The sequence below is a fragment of the Schistocerca cancellata genome, chromosome 1 (assembly GCF_023864275.1).
Source record: "Schistocerca cancellata isolate TAMUIC-IGC-003103 chromosome 1, iqSchCanc2.1, whole genome shotgun sequence".
Taxonomy (NCBI): domain Eukaryota; kingdom Metazoa; phylum Arthropoda; class Insecta; order Orthoptera; family Acrididae; genus Schistocerca; species Schistocerca cancellata.
Window position 1 is genome coordinate 1,108,932,321 of NC_064626.1, and position 18,522 is coordinate 1,108,950,842.

Below are 18,522 nucleotides of genomic sequence, written 5' to 3' on the forward strand. Positions count from 1 at the left end.
GTAGCTGGCGAGTGTTCTCAGAGGAGGACATAAAGAATCTTCTTCCACGACTCGCGACATGCATTTAACGGGGTGGTGACTACGTGGAAAAACAGTCAACTACACTTACTTTCTGAACATGCTTGGTACATGCGAATCTCATCACCGCTCCGCCCAGAATAACAGAGTTCTCCGCTCGCTGACCACTCGCATAGGGCATCTAAGTGATGCTGAAAGTGTATCATTTGAGCTTAAAAGGCCAATGACTACAATACAAGACTGCTATTCACAACCATGGCAGCCAATGAAGAACGCAACATAGGCAAACATAATGAACTGCAGCCAACAGATTGCTCACCTTATGTGAAAATTTGTGACAAGTTCCTATGGGGCCAAAGTGCTGAGGTCATCGGTCCTTAGGCTTACACACTACTTAATCCAACTTAACGTAACTTACGATAGGGACACACACACACACACACACGCCCGAGGGAGTACTCGAACCTCCAACGGGTAAACATCGTCGTTGGGTTGGTATCCAGACGCTCTTCTACAGTAACAATAAGCTGAGTACGTGTCAGCCTCCGCCAAGGACAAAATATGCAGTAGGACCTCGCTAATCCGTCTGCTACGGGACAGGGAGTATGGTCGGAACGTAGAAAGGTCGGATTTTCAGAGGAACACTTTCATTGGCCTATGAAATGAAATGAAATAATCGTATGGCATTGTTGGACGGGATGTCCCAGTCGGGTTCTGCTGCCAAGTGCAAGTCTATTTCCGTCGGCGCCATATTGGGCGACTTGTGGCCGATGATGATGAAATAATGATGATGATGATGATAACACAACACCCAGTCCCGAACGGAGAAAAGGAATCGGACCCGGGTCCAGTGTGTGGGAGGCAAGCACGTTACCACCCAGCTAAGCAGACGGACTATTGGCCCATAACATCAAAGTATAGTACAACTTTAATTTTCAACTAGAAATACAGTCTGAAATATTATTCCATATCATAACAGCAATAAAACGAAAACAAAACGGTGACACACTAATAAATCTTACACCAAAGAATAAGGCACAGTGGTGCGTGTAGTATAAAATACACTAAATACACTCCTGGCCATTAAAATTGTTACACCAAGAAGAAATGCAGGTGATCCACGGGTATTCATTGGACAAATATATTATACTAGAACTGACATGTGATTACATTTTCGCGAAATTTGGGTGCATAGGTTCTGAGAAATCAGTACCCAGAACAACCACCTCTGGCCGTAATAACGGCTTTGATACGCCTGAGCATTGAGTCAGAGCTTGGATGGCGTGTACAGCTGCCCATGCAGCTTCAACACGATGCCATAGTTCATCAAGAGTAGTGATTGGCGTATTGTGACAAGCCAGTTGCTCGGCCACCATTGACCAGACGTTTTCAATTGGTGAGAGATCTGAAGAATGTGCTGGACAGGGCAGCAGTCGAACATTTTCTGTATCTAGAAAGGCCCGTACAGGACCTGCAACATGCGGTCGTGCATTATCCTGCTGAAATGTAGGGTTTCGCAAGGATCGAACGAAGGGTACAGCCACGGGTCGTAACACATCTGAAATGTGACGTCCACTGTTCGAAGTGCCGTCAGTGCGAACAAGAGGTGACCGAGACGTGTAAACAATGGCACACCATACCATCACGCCGGGTAATACGCCAGTATGGCGATGACGCATACACGCTTCCAATGTGCGTTCACCGCGATGTCGCCAAACACGGATGCGACCATCATGATGCTGTAAACAGAACCTGGATTCATCCGAAAAAATGACGTTTTGCCATTCGTGTACCCAGGTTCGTCGTTGAGTACACCATCGCAGGCGCTCCTGTCTGTGATGCACGTCAAGGGTAACTGCAGCCATGGTCTCCGAGCTGATAGTCCATGCTGCTGCAAACGTCGTCGAACTGATCGTGCAGATGGTTGTTGTCTTGCAAACGTCCCCATCTGTTGACTCCGGGATCGAGATGTGGCTGCACGATCCGTTACAGCCATGCTGATAAGATGCCTGTCATCTCGACTGCTAGCGATACGAGGCCGTTGGAATCCAGCACGGCGTTCCGTATTACCCTCCTGAACCCACCGATGCCATATTCTGCTAACAGTCATTGGATCTCGACCAACGCGAGCAGCAATGTCCCGATACGATAAATCGCAATCGCGATAGGCTACAATCCGACCTTGATGAAAGTCGGAAACTTGATGGAACGCATTTCCCCTCCTTACGCGAGGCATCACAACAACGTTTCACCAGGCAACGCCGGTGAACTGCTGTTTGTGTATGAGAAATCGGTTGGAAACTTTCCTCATGTCAGCACGTTGTAGGTGTCGCCACCGGCGCCAACCTTATGTGAATGCTCTGAAAAGCTAATCATTTGCATATCACAGCATGTTCTTCCTGTCGGTTAAATTTCGCGTCTGTAGCACGTCATCTTCGTGGTGTAGCAATTTTAATGACCCGTAGTGTATGTCTGTATCGCACTGTAAGACGTTACTGTTAGTGAAAGTTTAACATCTATACATACCTTGTTACAGTACTGAACACAACTGATTTGCATTTAACTGTTTAAAACTTGAGAAATCACACGGTAAAAAAATTCTGTTCTTAAGTAAGACGAAACAAGTCTGTAAATGTTATTTTGCCTAGCAGACGACAGCCTGATTTTTGTCGCGATGTTCCGCCATTTCCTAATCCATAAATTGTCTATTGGAGTGGACGTATTGTTCGATACACTGAAGAGCTACTTGTATGTCAAAGGCACTTCTAGCGTCTGTGTGTGATACTCGAGTCGTAGGTTCATTGGCTTAGATGCCGTCATTGGCTTCCTCGTTCCCATCTGTTCTTTGAGTCACATTTGACAACGTTCTACTTTGTGCTCCACACACTGTGGAAGCATGCAGGGCAGATTGTGGATGTGGAAATAAACGTATCGGCGAAACCGGCCGGCCAGTAGCGACACGCACCCGGGAGCGTGAGCGCTATATTAGATTTGGACAGCACAACAATTCTGCGGTGGCCGAACACGAGAAGGTCTGCAGCAAAAGAATAAAATTGAACGAAACTTTCTCACTTGCCAAGTAGCCAGGGACGTTGTAGTACAAAATCAGGGTGGCCACTGACAACTTAAATAGAGAGGATCCACTACCCTGGCTGCCAGCCATCAGAGCCCGTCGGGCCGCACAAATAAACTTGACACGCGAGCGGCGAGTGAACGCCCTATTCGCCGTTGACTGCCAACAATGACTCGTACTTTGAGGCAACAGATAACAGCAGACTCCCTCTCCTTGCACCACAGGAAATCAGTATAATGGAGTTCCCCAATACTTCCACCGCAAGATACTAGTAACATTAATGGATTTTAAAATTGTGACGGAGTGTCACGTTCTGTAGTCGAGTCATGACGGAATATAATGGCCCCTGGGCAACAAAGTACACCTTGTGAAACGTCCCCTTTGGAAAATTATGAATGACTGTGCTAGTAAACTTCTACGTTATTTGATTTTCAAACAGCTGAGCAAAACTGAACGTACTCGGACATTTCTCTCTTTACTTACTCTGATCATCACTAAACTGACACAATATTTTCTAGCGCAACGGAATCTGACTTTCAATAATCCCTACAAAAGAATGGCCCTGATTAACAATAACCTATACCTTTCATGAATCACTTACCTCACAAAAGTCTTCGTTACTCGAACTACTGCAATACAGCGAGCGCCAATACCGCCAGCTACATAAGATTCCAACTGCTGAAGGCACAAACTACTGATGGGCATAGTTAGCAAATGAAAGATTTTGATAGAGAACAAACAATTTATTTACCTTAATAGTGTTCAAAAGTCTATATATATAAATTCATGACATCCATCTTTACAAATTTCCTTTTTCCGGCGGACACACGTCCAGATAGTCCGCTTATAGCAACGTCCCGAAACTCACTGTCTCTCTCTCTCTCTCTCTCTCTCTCTCTCTCTCTCTCTCCACATTCACCACTGCTGGCAGCTCACCTCCAACTGCCCAACGCTACGCGCTGTTTACATCCAACTGCCCAACACTACACAAGCGAATATTCCAACAATGAGTCCAACCAGCCACAGACTGCACACAGCACAGTCATTGATTTTCATACAGAGCGCTACGTGGCGTTACCAACATAAATACCTAAACAGCCTTCTTACACTTGTAACCCGTAAACTTTTTGTGGTAAACACGACACGTGGCGAATCCATCAACATTGCTCTTTCTAATGCCAGAGACAAAGGGGTCAAGGGAGGGGGGGGGGGGGAGAGAGGGAGAGAGAGAGAGAGAGAGAGAGAGAGAGAGAGAGAGAGAGAGAGAGAGAGGGGGGGGGGGGGGGAATATAAAATAAATTATGAAAATCTGATTACAGATCACATCGCTGGCGAGATGACAAGTTTATTGATACCGAGAAACAACTTATCAGGTGACTAATTAACAATTTGTTCAATTAAATCTTTCATTTTGAGAATCAAAGCTAATTTTCTCCAACCAACAAGCACATCGATGTCACGCCTACAAGGCGGACGATTGGCAAACATTCTGCTGTTCGCCGTTTAATATTAGCAGATAAAGCCGGCTTTGCTCGGTTGTCACTTATTTATAGAGGTGTACGACCACACCCGTAACACGCAGCGCCTGGCCTTGCGCTTAATGTTTATGACGTGACATCTCCTGAACTATATGTTGTACAGTGATATAATTTTGTAGGTTCATTCAGCGACACATGCGGATACTGCCTGCAAAATGTGTTGCGAACGGAGTTCGTAACTACGAAATAATAAATGTAAACGTCATGTAAGATGCGGCAGTTTTTCTTGCACGACTTCTTATCTTCTGAACTATATTTTGTACAATGCTATGATACTGTAGGTACGTAGAATATTTTGATACTGTCTACGAAATTTATTGCGAATAGAGTAAGTAGCAAAGAAATAATAAATTTAAACGCCACGCATGGTGCGGCAGTTTTTCACGGATCCCATTGTTTATGACGTAATATCTCCTGAACTACGTGTCTCACAATGATATAATTTTGCAGTTACATTCAGTGCTATATGTGCATACTGTCCACAAAATGTATCGCGAATACAGTTAGTAGTAAATAAGTAATCAATTATAACGTCATGCCTCATGCGATACTTTTGCTGCATGAACAGTGGAAAAGCAGAAAACGATAAACGGTTTTCCTTTCATCATTTTGTAGGGGTTGTCATTGAAAAATTTCTTAAGTATTTGAAATTATGTGTAATGTTTGTTGCAAGTCGCTAAGTGCTCTTATTCTGAAATATTGGACTGAATGAAGTCCGGGAATTCACGCGTCGCGTGCTACGCTGCTTTCCCAACCCCAGCCCTTTGATAGGTAGTTGGGTCTTAACGCCACAGCAATTGTTGCGTGACTGTAAGGTATATGTGTACCAAGTTTGGTTGAAGTCGATCCAATGGTTTAGGAGCAGATATGCCGCGCGGGATTAGCCGAGCGGTCAAAGGCGCTGCAGTCGTGGACTGTGCGGCTGGTCCCGGCGGAGGTTAGAGTCCTCCCTCGGGCTTGGGTGTGTGTGTTTGTCCTTAGGATAATTTAGGTTAAGTAGTGTGTAAGCTAAGGGACTGATGACCGGAGCAGTTAAGTCCCATAAGATTTCACACACATTTGAACATTTTTGAGGAGCAGATGTAGAACACACACACACACACACACACACACACACACACACACAAACGCGCATGAATTAAAATCCCTCAAGATAATAGGTTATCTTATTATTTCCAGCCGTTAGGTTCAAATATGACCAGAGGACACGAGTTCGCGCAGGAACACCGTTCCGTCACGCGCTTCGGAGAGTTGGCACCCAAACAGTTCTGGTAATCTAATCTTCAAACGGCCGAGGTGCGCCTTCAGTCCGGGACACAGGAACTGTTGTCCTCTCTCCTCCAGTCGTGTTGGACACGGGTGCCTTTTTGCCCATGGCGGAAGTGCACTGTGGAGAGATGCCTAGGAGACCATCTCCCAGACCCACGGGCGGGAGGGAGGGGGTACAGAGTTGTTCAAAAATGCTGGACGTGTAATTCCGTGTATAGCCGTAAAGCGGAAGTCGCCTCCATCTTAGCTCAAGGCTGTCTTTCCACCACTCAGGAAGCAGTCTCGTTTAACATCCTGCTGTTATCGGGTGTCACAATTACCGACCTGCAGCTCACAGTGACTCCGGTGATTGCTCACACACCGTTATGGGAAATGCCACGCTCGCGTCCAGTACAAGGAGTCCGTCAGTAGTCGTGTAATAAGGTACAACGCGCCTCCCTTGTTTCTGCTTTCGCACCTAACCTCCCGTTGTTTGCTATTACTACGTCTGACGTAACACTCTCGTAATCACGCCTACTCTCTGTCTCTGTAGGGATTAGTTCTTGATTTTATTGTTTCACGGAACTTCTAATGTGTTTGTCTTGTATAGTACCTGGCTTGCAGCAGGATGGGAGCTGACCATTTACGCTATTATTTCAGACTGAACCATATGAACCCTTCTAACAGGGCTACTTCAATTTGTGTCCTCTTTTGGTTATAATATATTTTCAAGCTAACCTCTCAAAAAGCCTTTCGCTGACTGCAGCTTTCCCCCGTCCTCATTTTATCAATTCTATTAACCTGCTGATGGAAGAAGAATCGTGATGCCTAGGCGGTCAAGAGATCGAAGATCAGCAGGTGAGTGACCACCTCCCTGATAGGGAAGAGGTGTGAAGTTATTTATCACCTTGTAATCTCGATCGCCGCTGAGGCTACATCTATACTCCGCAAGCCACCTGACGGTGTGTGGCGGAGGGTACCTTGAGTACCTCTATCGGTTCTCCTTTCTATTCCAGTCTCGTATTGTTCGTGGAAAGGAGGATTGTCGGTATACCTCTGTGTGGGCTCTAATCTCTCTGATTTTATCCTCATGGTCTCTTCGCGAGATATACGTAGGAGGGAGCAATATACTGCTTGACTCTTCGGTGAAGGTATGTTCTCGAAACTTTGACAAAAGCCCGTACCGAGCTACTGAGCGTGTCTCCTGCAGAGTCTTCCACTGGAGTTTATGTATCATCTCCGTAACGCTTTCGCGATTACTAAATGATCCTGTAAAGAAGCGCGCTGCTCTCCGTTGGATCTTCTGTATATCTTCTATCAACCCTATCTGGTACGGATCCCACACTGCTGAGCAGTATTCAAGCAGTGGGCGAACAAGCGTACTGTAACCTACTTCCTTTGTTTTCGGATTGCATTTCCTTAGGATTCTTCCAATGAATCTGTCTGGCATCTGCTTTACCGACAATCAACATTATATGATCATTCGATTTTAAATCACTCCTAATGCGTACTCCCAGATAATTTATGGTATTAACTGCTTCCAGTTGCTGACCTGCTATTTTGTAGCTAAATGATAAAGGATCTATCTTTCTGTGTATTCGTAGCACATTACACTTGTCTACATTGAGATTCAATTGCCATTCCCTGCAACATGCGTCAATTCGCTGCAGATCCTCCTGCATTTCAGTCGTCGATTGTTTCGATCATAGTAACATCCCGTTACGTGCAATCCATTAACAATTATCCTGTCGCTACAGACTGAAGAGACCCATAGGAAGGCCACTGCAACTGACGCTGAAACGTCAGTTTTGTTCAGTAACAGTCATTTTACAACACGACGCCCCGCCATATCCATAAAACTTCAAAGTCAATTGTCCATAGACGCAGAAATCGACGCAATTAAACCATGAAGGTGATGGCTGCTTCTGTTTGACAATCCATGCCACTCTCTTCACCTGTGCGAAACATGGATAAGGTTACGTCCCACTGTACCCACTGTTAGGGTTTTTCCCGTTCCATTCACGTATGGAGCTCGGGAAGAGTGATTATTCAAACGCCTCACGATCCCTGTGGGAGTGATAGGTAGGGAGTTGCAGTATATTCCTAGAACCATCAGTCAAAGCTGGTTCCTGAAATTTTGTAAGGAGGCTTTCTTGGCATCGTTTAAGGCCATCTGCACGCCCCGATAGCTGAGTGGTCAGCGCTGCGGCTTGCCACGCCAAGGGGACCGGGTTCGATTCCCGACTGGCTCGGAGATTTTCTCCGCTCAGGGACTGGGTTTTGTGTTGTCCTCATTATCATTAGCGGAAGGCAACGGAAACCACCACTGGAATCACTTGCAAAGACGCTCATGCGGTGGACCTCTCTGACGAGGCCCCCACAAGACAAGAACTGCCGTAAAGCAGAACACAGAGTAAGTTAAGTCCATCTTCAAGAGTCAGCCAGTTCAGTTCTTTCAATGTATCTGTGTCTATACTGGGGGTCAAACAAACGTGCCTGCTGTGCTGCCCTTACCTGTACAGTTCAGCATCCCCTGTTAGTCCTATATAGTACGAGACCAACTTACTTGACTAGTATTCTAGGATAGGTCGCGCGAGTGATTTGTAAGCAATCTCCTTTGACTGCATTTCGCTAGTATTCTACCATTAAACCGAAGTCTGGTGTCTGTTACACCCACGACTAGAGGCTATGCGATCGTTCTATTTCATATCCCTATTCAGTGTTGCGCCCACGTATTTCTATGAGTTAACCGATTGGAACTGTGACTCACTGATGTTATATTCATAGGACATTATGTTTTTTTTTTTCGTTTTGTGGGGTACGCAGTTTCACATTTCTGAACATTTAGAGCACCACTTTGAAATCTTATCAAGGTCTGACTGAACATTTGTTCAGACTATACTTAGTTTTAGATTGCTGCATCATCTGTGGATTGTCTGTGGCTATTATTATTGCCCACAAGACCATTAATGTCCCAACATGGACAGCAAGGAACCCAGCACACTTGCCTGGAGTACACCCCAAATTACTTCACATCTGTCGATGGCTCTCCATCCAGCAACATGCTGTGTCCTTCCTACCAAGAAATCCTGCACCCAGTCACAAATTTTCCTGGTGCCTGCATGCTATCGTAGTTTCGATAATAAGCGCAGGTATGATACTGAGACAAATGCTTCCAGTCCCACAGTCCTCCTTTCCAGATAAAAACGAATATGTGTACCATGTCTGGTTGAAAACGACACTGCAGCTTAGGAGGAGATGTTGTACATGTACACTGCTCAGCCGGAGCATTACGAGTACCCATCTCGTAGCCGGTATGTCCACTTTTGGCACGGATAACAGCGTCGACTCTTCATGGCTCGGAAGCAATGGGGTCTTGGAAGGATCGCTGGCACCACATCTGCACACACATCTAATTCCTGTAAATGAAGAGTTCTGACACCAAATTCAATCACATCCCAGATGTAGGTGAACGGGTTCAAATCTGGCTAATTGGAGGGCCAGCAGATCAATTGGAACTCGTCACTGTGCTTCTCGAGCCATTCCATCACACTGCTGGCCCTGTGACATGGCGCATTACCTTAATGAAAAATTCCACTGCCGCCGAGAAACATCGTAATGATGGGGTGTACATTATCTGCAAGCAATCTATGATATTCCTTGCCCGTCATGGTGCCTTACACAACTTCACTGGACCCATACATACCCACGTGAATGCGTAATGGAACCGCCGCCAGCGTGTCTCCGTCCTGTAGTCCCCTGGAAAACGACGGATTCTTGTCCTCCCATTGGCACGATGAAGAATGGTTTCAAATGGCTCCGAGTACTATGGGACTTAACAGCTGAGGTCATCAGTCCCCTAGAACTTAGAACTACTTAAACCTAACTAACCTAAGGACAGCACACACATCCATGCCTGAGGCAGGATTCGAACCTGCGACCGTAGCGGTCGCACGGTTCCAGACTGAAGCGCCTAGAACCGCTCGGCCACACTGGCCGGCGATGAAGAATGTATCGGCATTCATCAGACCATGCAACGCTCTGCCATTGCAGAAACATCCAGTGGTCGCGTGCTCATTTCGGTCGTAGTTGCGATGTCGTAGTGTTTGGCACAAGCTTGGGTGGTTGGCTGCGGAGTCCCATCGTGAGGAGGGTTTGGTGCTCTGAGAGATCAGACACACTGGTATTCTGCTCAGAGAAAAACTCCATGTACCTGGCTGCATTGATTCATGGGTTTCAGGATGTAATGTCAGAAAAATGTCGTGTTGGTTTTCAAATGATCTATGTATTCGGAAGCGATTCTCCTTGGCAGAGAGGCGCTCGTTCTGTTCCAAATAGCTAATTATGTTTGCGCTCAGAGTATGTTCTAAGATACTACAACAGATCGGTGCCAAGGATACTGGACGGTAGTGTCATGGTTCACTTCTACCCCCCTTCTTCTAAACAGGTGTGACCTGTGCTGCTTTCCAACTATTGTTCACGCTTTTTGTTCGAGGCATCTACTATAGATTATGAGATGCCTGCTAAACCTGCAGGGCAGAACAGGTGATTAGGATTGTGGAAAGGGCCAAATAAGCTGTCGGCCAGGTTCACTCAAAATTGCAATTTATTGTAACACCTTTAAATCTAAATGACACATAGCCGAACATTTAGAACTAAGAGTTTCAAAAAGGCAATTATTTCACGGCTGAGGGCCTCCAAACAAATCTTAAAAAGTCAACCAAATAAAAATGCAGTTAAAATAGCAAATAAAATAATAAAAATACACATGGTATCACAGCTAGGCTGGAAATCCTCAGGCAAAAGTAGATAGAACAAACATATGCAAGGTGCAATACAAGCGGCTGATGGCCACAATTAAATTTGAAAATTTTAAAATATATTACCATAATCTTTTAAGGCAGAAGGCCGCAATGTTTTTGCTGTAAGGAGAATTTCAAGAATAAGGTTTTAAGCGGCTTAAGGCCCACAATTGATTTTCCAAAATTCAAAGATACATAAAGACCAGTAAAAGCAAGAAATTTTAATTCATTGGCTGTGATAGATTATAAACAGACAAACACCGGTGAGAAGGACAACAAAGAAAACGGCAGTCAGAAGCCTCTAGGGAGGTCGGTCTGCCCTCGTTCACTTACGTCAGACAGGTGGTGAGCCCAACTACACTTGAGCCGTCGGAACCCAACCAGGGGACAGTCACGGACTGACTGACGCAACGACTTGCTTGTCACCAATCAGTACATGAGAACTCAAACACACAAGATTACGAACGTGATTATCTGCAATGAAATATGTATTAGCTGTCAAAACTACACACCATGTTGGACAGCAACAACAGGTGAGGAAAGGTCGTTGCTTGAAATTACGTCAGTGGCCAGGGCAGGTAACCAGAACACTAACGGCCACAAGGCAGAAAATTCCGCTGGTGCACTCTAATTGTAGTCAACCAATCTAGTTAATTGCACCCTATGGCGGCTACATTTCAGCAATAGAAACACTCGGTGTTGCTCACAGGAAAACCTCCCCATCAACAAACCACCGGATCGAACCACACAACATGAATGGACGTGGCTTGAGTAGTTGAAACCACTACTCAACTTTGACGTCCTGGGTCGGTGAACCACGAAGCTCGTAGCGATCGAACAGCTCCACACACGCTCCGACAGTGCGCAGAGACCGCCAGCGGACCCAGCCGACTGCACCGCGCGGAGATAACTTCACTGGTTCGCAGCAGCCGACCGACTCGCCGCAGGATGCCGACAACATCTAAAATAGTCGTCAGCGGAAATAACGCCAACTACACACGCTCAACCTGACAAACACTTGCACGAAGACCTGATCGATACCCAACAGTAACTAAGCATGCACGAGGACAAATCGGGAGTCGATGCACACATATACAGCCGACTTACGAACACGTCGTCCGGTAGGACGACAGACTGACGATCCACCAAGACCGTGGCCTGGCTCAAGTTATGCATGGCGGCAATGGTCGGGCGAGCCATGTCGACGCAGACCTCACTGCTCCGACCAGCCTGTACTAGTGCCGCATTGCAACTCCTCGACTGGCAGGTGCGGACTGGGCTCCAGACGCGTTCCAACTGACTGGCAGACCCGGTCCCACAACCTGAACTGCCTAAGACAGACAACGACCGGGAAGTGATAGCAGTCGAGCAAAGATACTACGAGAGGGGATATATCGATACGCGCTGCTAGCGCCGGTCACGGTCAGGCAAAGCAGCAACTGAGTGACAGTAGTAATTTAAATTAAGGTAGTGAGGGGGAAGTACGTTAAAAAAACAGGGTGTAAAATACATGATGGCGGGAACACGAGCCACGCACGGCTCAGACTATAGTTAACAGAGGGGCTAACTCAGTCGCAAATTGCGTGTAGAATCTGAAAGGGATTCCATCAGCCTCTGGGGCTTCGTTCAATTTTACGATTTCGTCTGTATCTCAACGCCACTGACAATAATCTGTCTTATACTCATCTTGTCAGTGGTACTGAAACGTCCCCTTTTGAAGAATTGTATATGAGACTGTGCTTAACCTGACACACAATATTTTTAGCGCAACGCAATCTGACTTTCAAAAATCCCTACAAAAGAATAGCCCTGACTAACATTAACCTATACCTTTCACAAATCCCTTACCTCACCAAAAATCTTCGTTACTCGAACTACTGCAAAACAGCGAGCGCCACTACTGCCAGCTAAATAAAAGATTCAAATTACGGAAGGCACTAACTACTGATAGGCATAGTTAGCAAATGAAAGATTTTAATAGAGAACAAACAATGTATTTACCTTAATAGTGTTGAAAAACCATAATATACATGTTCATGACATCCAGTCTTACAAATTTCCAAACTCCGCCATCTCTCTCCCCACATCCACCACTGCTGGCGGCTCACCTCCAACTGCGCAACGCTACGCGCTGTTCACATCCAGCTGCCACTGCCCAACACTACAATGGCAGACAACAATGCAAACTAGCCATAGACTGCACACAGCACACACAGCCAGTTATTTTCATACAGAGCGCTATGTAACGTTGCCAATAAGAAAACATAAACAGCCTACTTAACAGTACGAGGATTAAATTGGGGAAATACTTCTGTTTTTTTTCGTTGTAAAGGAACGTTTGAAAATAGAGTTAAGCATTTCTGCTTTTGTTTTGCTATCCACAGTTTCAGTTCCTGTCTTGTCCATGAGTGTCTGGACACAAACTTTGGTGCCACTAACAACCTTTACATGTGCCCAGAATTTCTTTGGATTTTTCCAAAGTTCTTTTGATCACATTCTGCTGCGGTAGTCATTGAAGGCTTGCTCTCTTGACTGCCAAACGCGTTTGTCAGCATCTCTCTGTCCACAGCCTTGTGCTTTGCTTTATAACTATTACACAACAGCCTCTCTTTCTTTAGAAGTTTTATTTATAGTGACTGTATACCATTGTGGTAGAAATGCCGTGGCTGGAGAACTCTGTGTGAAAGGAGGCCTTCTCGCGGCCTTGTCGACGTCAGCGCGGGCTGCGCGGCGGCCTCACAGCTCTCGTGTACAGAGAGAGGCGTAGCTGGTGGCCACGGGTGGCGAGCAGCCAAACAGGTTGGGGCGGCTGCCTGACCTCACCTCGGCTCGGTCCGTCAACAAACACACTCAGTTGCGGCCCGGCTGGCACGCCACGCTGAGCAATTGCTCTAGCACGTACGGCGCTCGCCCTGTGCTCTTCTGACCTCGTGTTACTCGCGCCATTAAGGAGGCAGACGATGGACGGTATGCCTTCTGGAGTGTTCCTCTTTTCTCTTGTAACTCCATCAGTGGCTTCACTAACAGCGAGCTAGACCATCGACGTTCTTCAGAGGTGAAGAGGCAGAAGATCGAAAACCGTTCGGCATTTCTCGGTTTCCGCTAGTGAAAGTAAGTAGATGAACCTGAAATACTTATTTCTCTGTCTACTCTAAATTACGAGAGTTACGGGACGCGGAAAGATTGGGGACAAACAAATGAATATATTTGTGGATTATTGCCCCTCCATATTACTTTAACTTACATGTTACCGGCAAACTGTGAAATCGGCCATTTTATTGAATGGCCAGGCATTATAGAGTACTAAAAAGCATTAGACGGGGTATGAGATAAACTTATTTAATACTTCAATTAGGTGTTTTAAGGGGCTCCGGAAAGGCTCAAAATCATGAAAAGTTCAATTTTTACTTTTTTGCGTTTTCTGAATCTGCAGACTATTAGCTTTTAATAGATACATAATTTATTCAATTCCGAAGGCTACAACTATTTTTAAATTTTTTTTTGAAATGTGTTCTACATGGGCGTGACCCACTGTGGCGCTGTTAAACTGCTGTCAAATGGTGTTATTATTAACGTCAGTGTTCATCAGGTACATTTTAGTGATGTGAGATAAAGTATGTGTTGTGGCTAACCTATTTTCAGAGATTTAGCAGCACCTGAACTGTTGAAAAAGTGTATTCACGGAAAAACTCAAAACCCCAAAGAAAGTGTAAATAGTGTTATATGGTCGAGAATCCCCAAGACCGTATTTGTTGGAATAGAAACACTTCACTTTGGTGTGTATGATGCTGTTGCGACTTTCAATGATGGCAACATTGTAAGGTGCAAGGTATTTAGAAATATGGGAATGAAGATAGGTTCTAACATGGTACGAGCGATGCTTGCTTTAGACAAGGAACGCCTTCGGGTTGCAGACAGGGCTGTAAAGAGTCTAGAAATACAAGCAAGAGTAAACAGGAGGAGGAACAAGAGGAAGCTGGAGGAGTAGTTTGCAGAGGATGAAGATAATCCATCCTATGGACCTGGAATGCACTAAAAAGTTAATCCAATCTTTGTCGCTCGATTCCCAAAACTTTTATTTTCTCATACTAATTACATGTTTTCTAAGGATCTTCCAAACATATTTGTTTCAAACTTTCAGTAAATGTTACACAGTACCTTCTGCATAATTTAACACAGCCTTTTTCCAAAAAACTGTATATTTTTGAATATATAAATAAAAAATTGCAAAAAATGTTGTGAATTTTCATTACAATTGAAAAAAAATCATCTTTAATAACTGAACTAAAATTTTGTAAAATCCCTGTGTTAAGTTGTAGCCCATATTCCAATAAATAATCTGTAAAAAGTTCAACTTCCTACCTCAAATACTTTGTGAGGAAAGATGTAATTTATAAGCTTTATTTTAACATTGCAAGTATAGGGCGTTCCGGAGCCCCTTAATGGAATATTGGCTACGTTTAAGGGCAAGTATGGAAGAAAGATAATTTAAATATTTTGACAGTTACAAGATCCACAGGCATCAAAGTTGTAGCAATGTTCAAATTAAAAATTTATATATTTATTGAAAGTTAAAGTAAAATATGAAAAATATTGCGATTGTCTGAAATTGGTTTGTTCTGAAGTAGATGCACTTTATAGCTTTTTTAACAATTACTAAAATGTAATAAACATTTTTAGCACTTATATTAAACAATAACTGAGTCTAAAATTTCAGTTTTTTTTATATTTCGGGATTGTATTTACGCTATATTTGTTGAAGCAAGCAGAATTGAAATGAGATTTCAGTAATCTTTGAGAACATGTCTCTCTGGACTACAGCGGTTTATTTATTACTTAAAAAAGAATGTGAACAGTCACAACCGCAATAAATAATATTCAATTGTAAATGAGATTTTAAATTGTAAATAATTTTGTTTTTACTCGCAAACACCTGAGGAAGTTCTGGCATTTATTTTGCTCATGCACTTCATAAATCTTTGTTAAAAACTTTTTGTTGCATGTTAATAATTGTTAAACTGTTAAAACATGGGCTGCAGCATAAGTAAACAGGTGTGGTAATTTTGGTGTTTCAGTTTAACTTTCGAGCTCAAACACGTTACTTCATTTTGTTGTTATTCTTTGCCCATGTCCCTTTCACATTTGAAGACATGCGAGGAAAAATGGGCTAATCCTCAAATGTAACAGGTTAGAGAAAAGTTTTGCCATCTGTTACTAGGTACGGGAACTATCAAAATTGACATTGATCTCACCAGTAAATATTACTTAGCGGTGAGACCAATATCAATTTTGATAGTGTCCGTACCCAGCAAGAGATGGTAACACTTACCTCTAAGCTTTTACATTTGAGGATTAGCCCGTTTTTCCGCGCACTTCTTCATTTCATGAAATATCTGTGCATTTAAATATTTACCGAGAGAAGTATCAAACGGAAAATCTCAAGACATTCTATATATTGCTTACGTACTCTGCACGCTACCTTGCTCTGACACATCGCCAGTAATATGAGGCGCTGAGGACCAAAAACGCCTAATGCACAGTCATCCTGCCCACATGGAAGTGAATATAAGAGAAATCGATGAGGCAGCTTTTCATGAATGTCTATGTACACAGTTTCAGTCTACAACACAGATAAATCTGACTCAATATAAATTCAACAGATGTCAGAAGCATGCATAAATGCTACGATCTCACAAATGACGATGTGCTTCAGGCTCTTATAGTTATCAGCGCCTTTTTACGTATCTGAATATAACTTCTAAACATAGTCACCACCAGTGATTGGTGCCTGCAGGACCTTAACTAGTTGTGGTGGGGGCGGGGTGCGGGGCGGGGCGGGTGAGTGCTTCATTGCGCCTTTTGCGTTTAAAAAGACGCCAAATGCGTGTGATTGAGCTAGATCTATGTCGAAAAGAACGTGACGAGTACTGTACACTGTCATGTTATCAGTATAACCAGACACGTTTGACAAATATATGACATGAAGGGAGAAACATTGTTACGCACTCGATATGATTCGTGGTAACACTGAATAGCAAGATTACAAACACTCTGATTCGCTATATTTGTTTGAAATTGTGCACCATGCGTCACTTAACCTTCAATGACCGTCATTCAGCATACGTGTGAAAAATTTAAGCGTAAAGTCTAGAATAAGATACTCTGAACACACAAACCACTGGAAAGTTGAAACACACACACATTTGCAAACCACTTTATAGAAGAGAATCACAACCAAGCTGACACAAAAACACCAGTAAGCAGTAACCATTTCTAGACAACTAATGCCCACCTACCAGAGCTCAAAAAAGATCCTCTGTAGTATAAACATAAGATACGCCACCCTTTTCACTTGAACAAATTATTATTCTTATTGTTTTGTTGTGGTCTTCAGTCCCAAGAGTGGTTTGATGCAGCTCTCCATGCTAATCTATCCTGTGCAAGCCTCTTCATCTCGGAGTAACTACTGCAACCCACATCCTTCTGAATCTGCTCACTGGATTTATCTCTTGGTTTCCGCTACGATTCGTATCCCCCATGCATCCCTCCAGTACTGAACTGGTGATCCCTTGATGCCTCAGAATGTGTTCTACTAACCGATCCCTTCTTCTAGTCAGATTGTACTACAAATCTAAGTTCTCCCCATTCTGTTCAGTACCTCTTCATTAGTTACAGGATCCAGCCATCTAATCTTCAGCATTCTTCTGTAGCACCACATCTCAAAAGCTTCTATTATCTTCTTGTCCAAACCGTTTATCGTCCATGTTATACCTCTGTACATGGCTACACCCCATGCAAATACTTTCAGAAAGGACTTCCTGACACTTAAATCTATACTCGATGTTAACAAATTCTTTTCTTAAGAAACGCCTTCCTTGCAACCGCCAGTCTACTTTTTATATCCTCTCTCATCAGTTATTTTGCTACCCAAATAGCTCATCTACTACTTAAGTGTGCCATTTTCTAATCTAATTTCCTCAGCATCACCTGATGTAATTCGACTACATTCCACTATCCTCGTTTTGCTTTTGTTGATGTTCACCTTATATCCTCCTCTCAAGACACTGTCTTCCAAGTCCTACGCTGTCTGACAGAACTACGTCGTCGGCAAACTTCAAAGTTTTTATTTCTTTTACCTGGATTTTAATTCCTACTCCAAATTTTTCTTTTGTTTCCTTTACTGTCTGTTCAATATACAGATTGAATAACATCGGGAATCAGCTACAACCCTGTCTCACTCCCTTCTCAGCCACTGCTTCCCATTCGTGTCCCCTAACTCTTATAACTGCTATCTGGTTTCTGTACAAATTATAAATAGCGTTTCGCTCCGTGTAGTTTACGCCTGCCGCCTTCAGAATTTGAGAGGGAGTATTCCAGACAACATTGTCAAAAGATTTTTCTAAGTCTACAAATGCTATAAACGTAGGTTTGCCTTTCATTACCCTATCTTCTACGAGTAGTAGTGTCAGTATTGCCTCGAGTGTTCCTTCGTTTCTCCGGAATCCAAACTGATCTTCCCCAAGGTCAGCTTCTACCAGTTTCTCCATTCGTCTGCAAAGGATTCGTGTTAGTATTTTGTAAACGTGACATATTAAACTGAAAGGTAATTTTACACATGTCAGCACCTGCTTTCTTTGGAATTGGAAGTACTATATTCATCTCGAAGTCTGAGGGGGTTTCACCTCTGTCATACATCTTTATTATTATTATTATTATTATTGTTATTATTATTATTAAGTTACAATTTTCGTCTAAAATTTCCGGTAAAGAATTTTCTTACTTGTTTCTAATAAACCTGCACTTTCAATCCATAGATTCAGAAATACATCCCGAATACATTTTT

At 43.7% G+C, this 18,522-nt stretch overlaps 1 protein-coding gene across 3 annotated transcripts in view; it reads left to right on the top strand.

Annotated features, from left to right (window-relative positions):
• Window positions 1-18,522, top strand: part of LOC126092057 (major facilitator superfamily domain-containing protein 6) — a 222,425-nt gene that overhangs the window by 96,193 nt on the left and 107,710 nt on the right. The window contains exon 1 of one of the 3 annotated variants that reach the window (XM_049907484.1): window positions 13,552-13,646. The exons of 1 other annotated variant lie outside the window; for it this stretch is intronic. The gene's annotated coding sequence lies outside the window, so the exon portion shown is untranslated. One more of the 3 variants, XM_049907476.1, reaches the window with a different exon arrangement.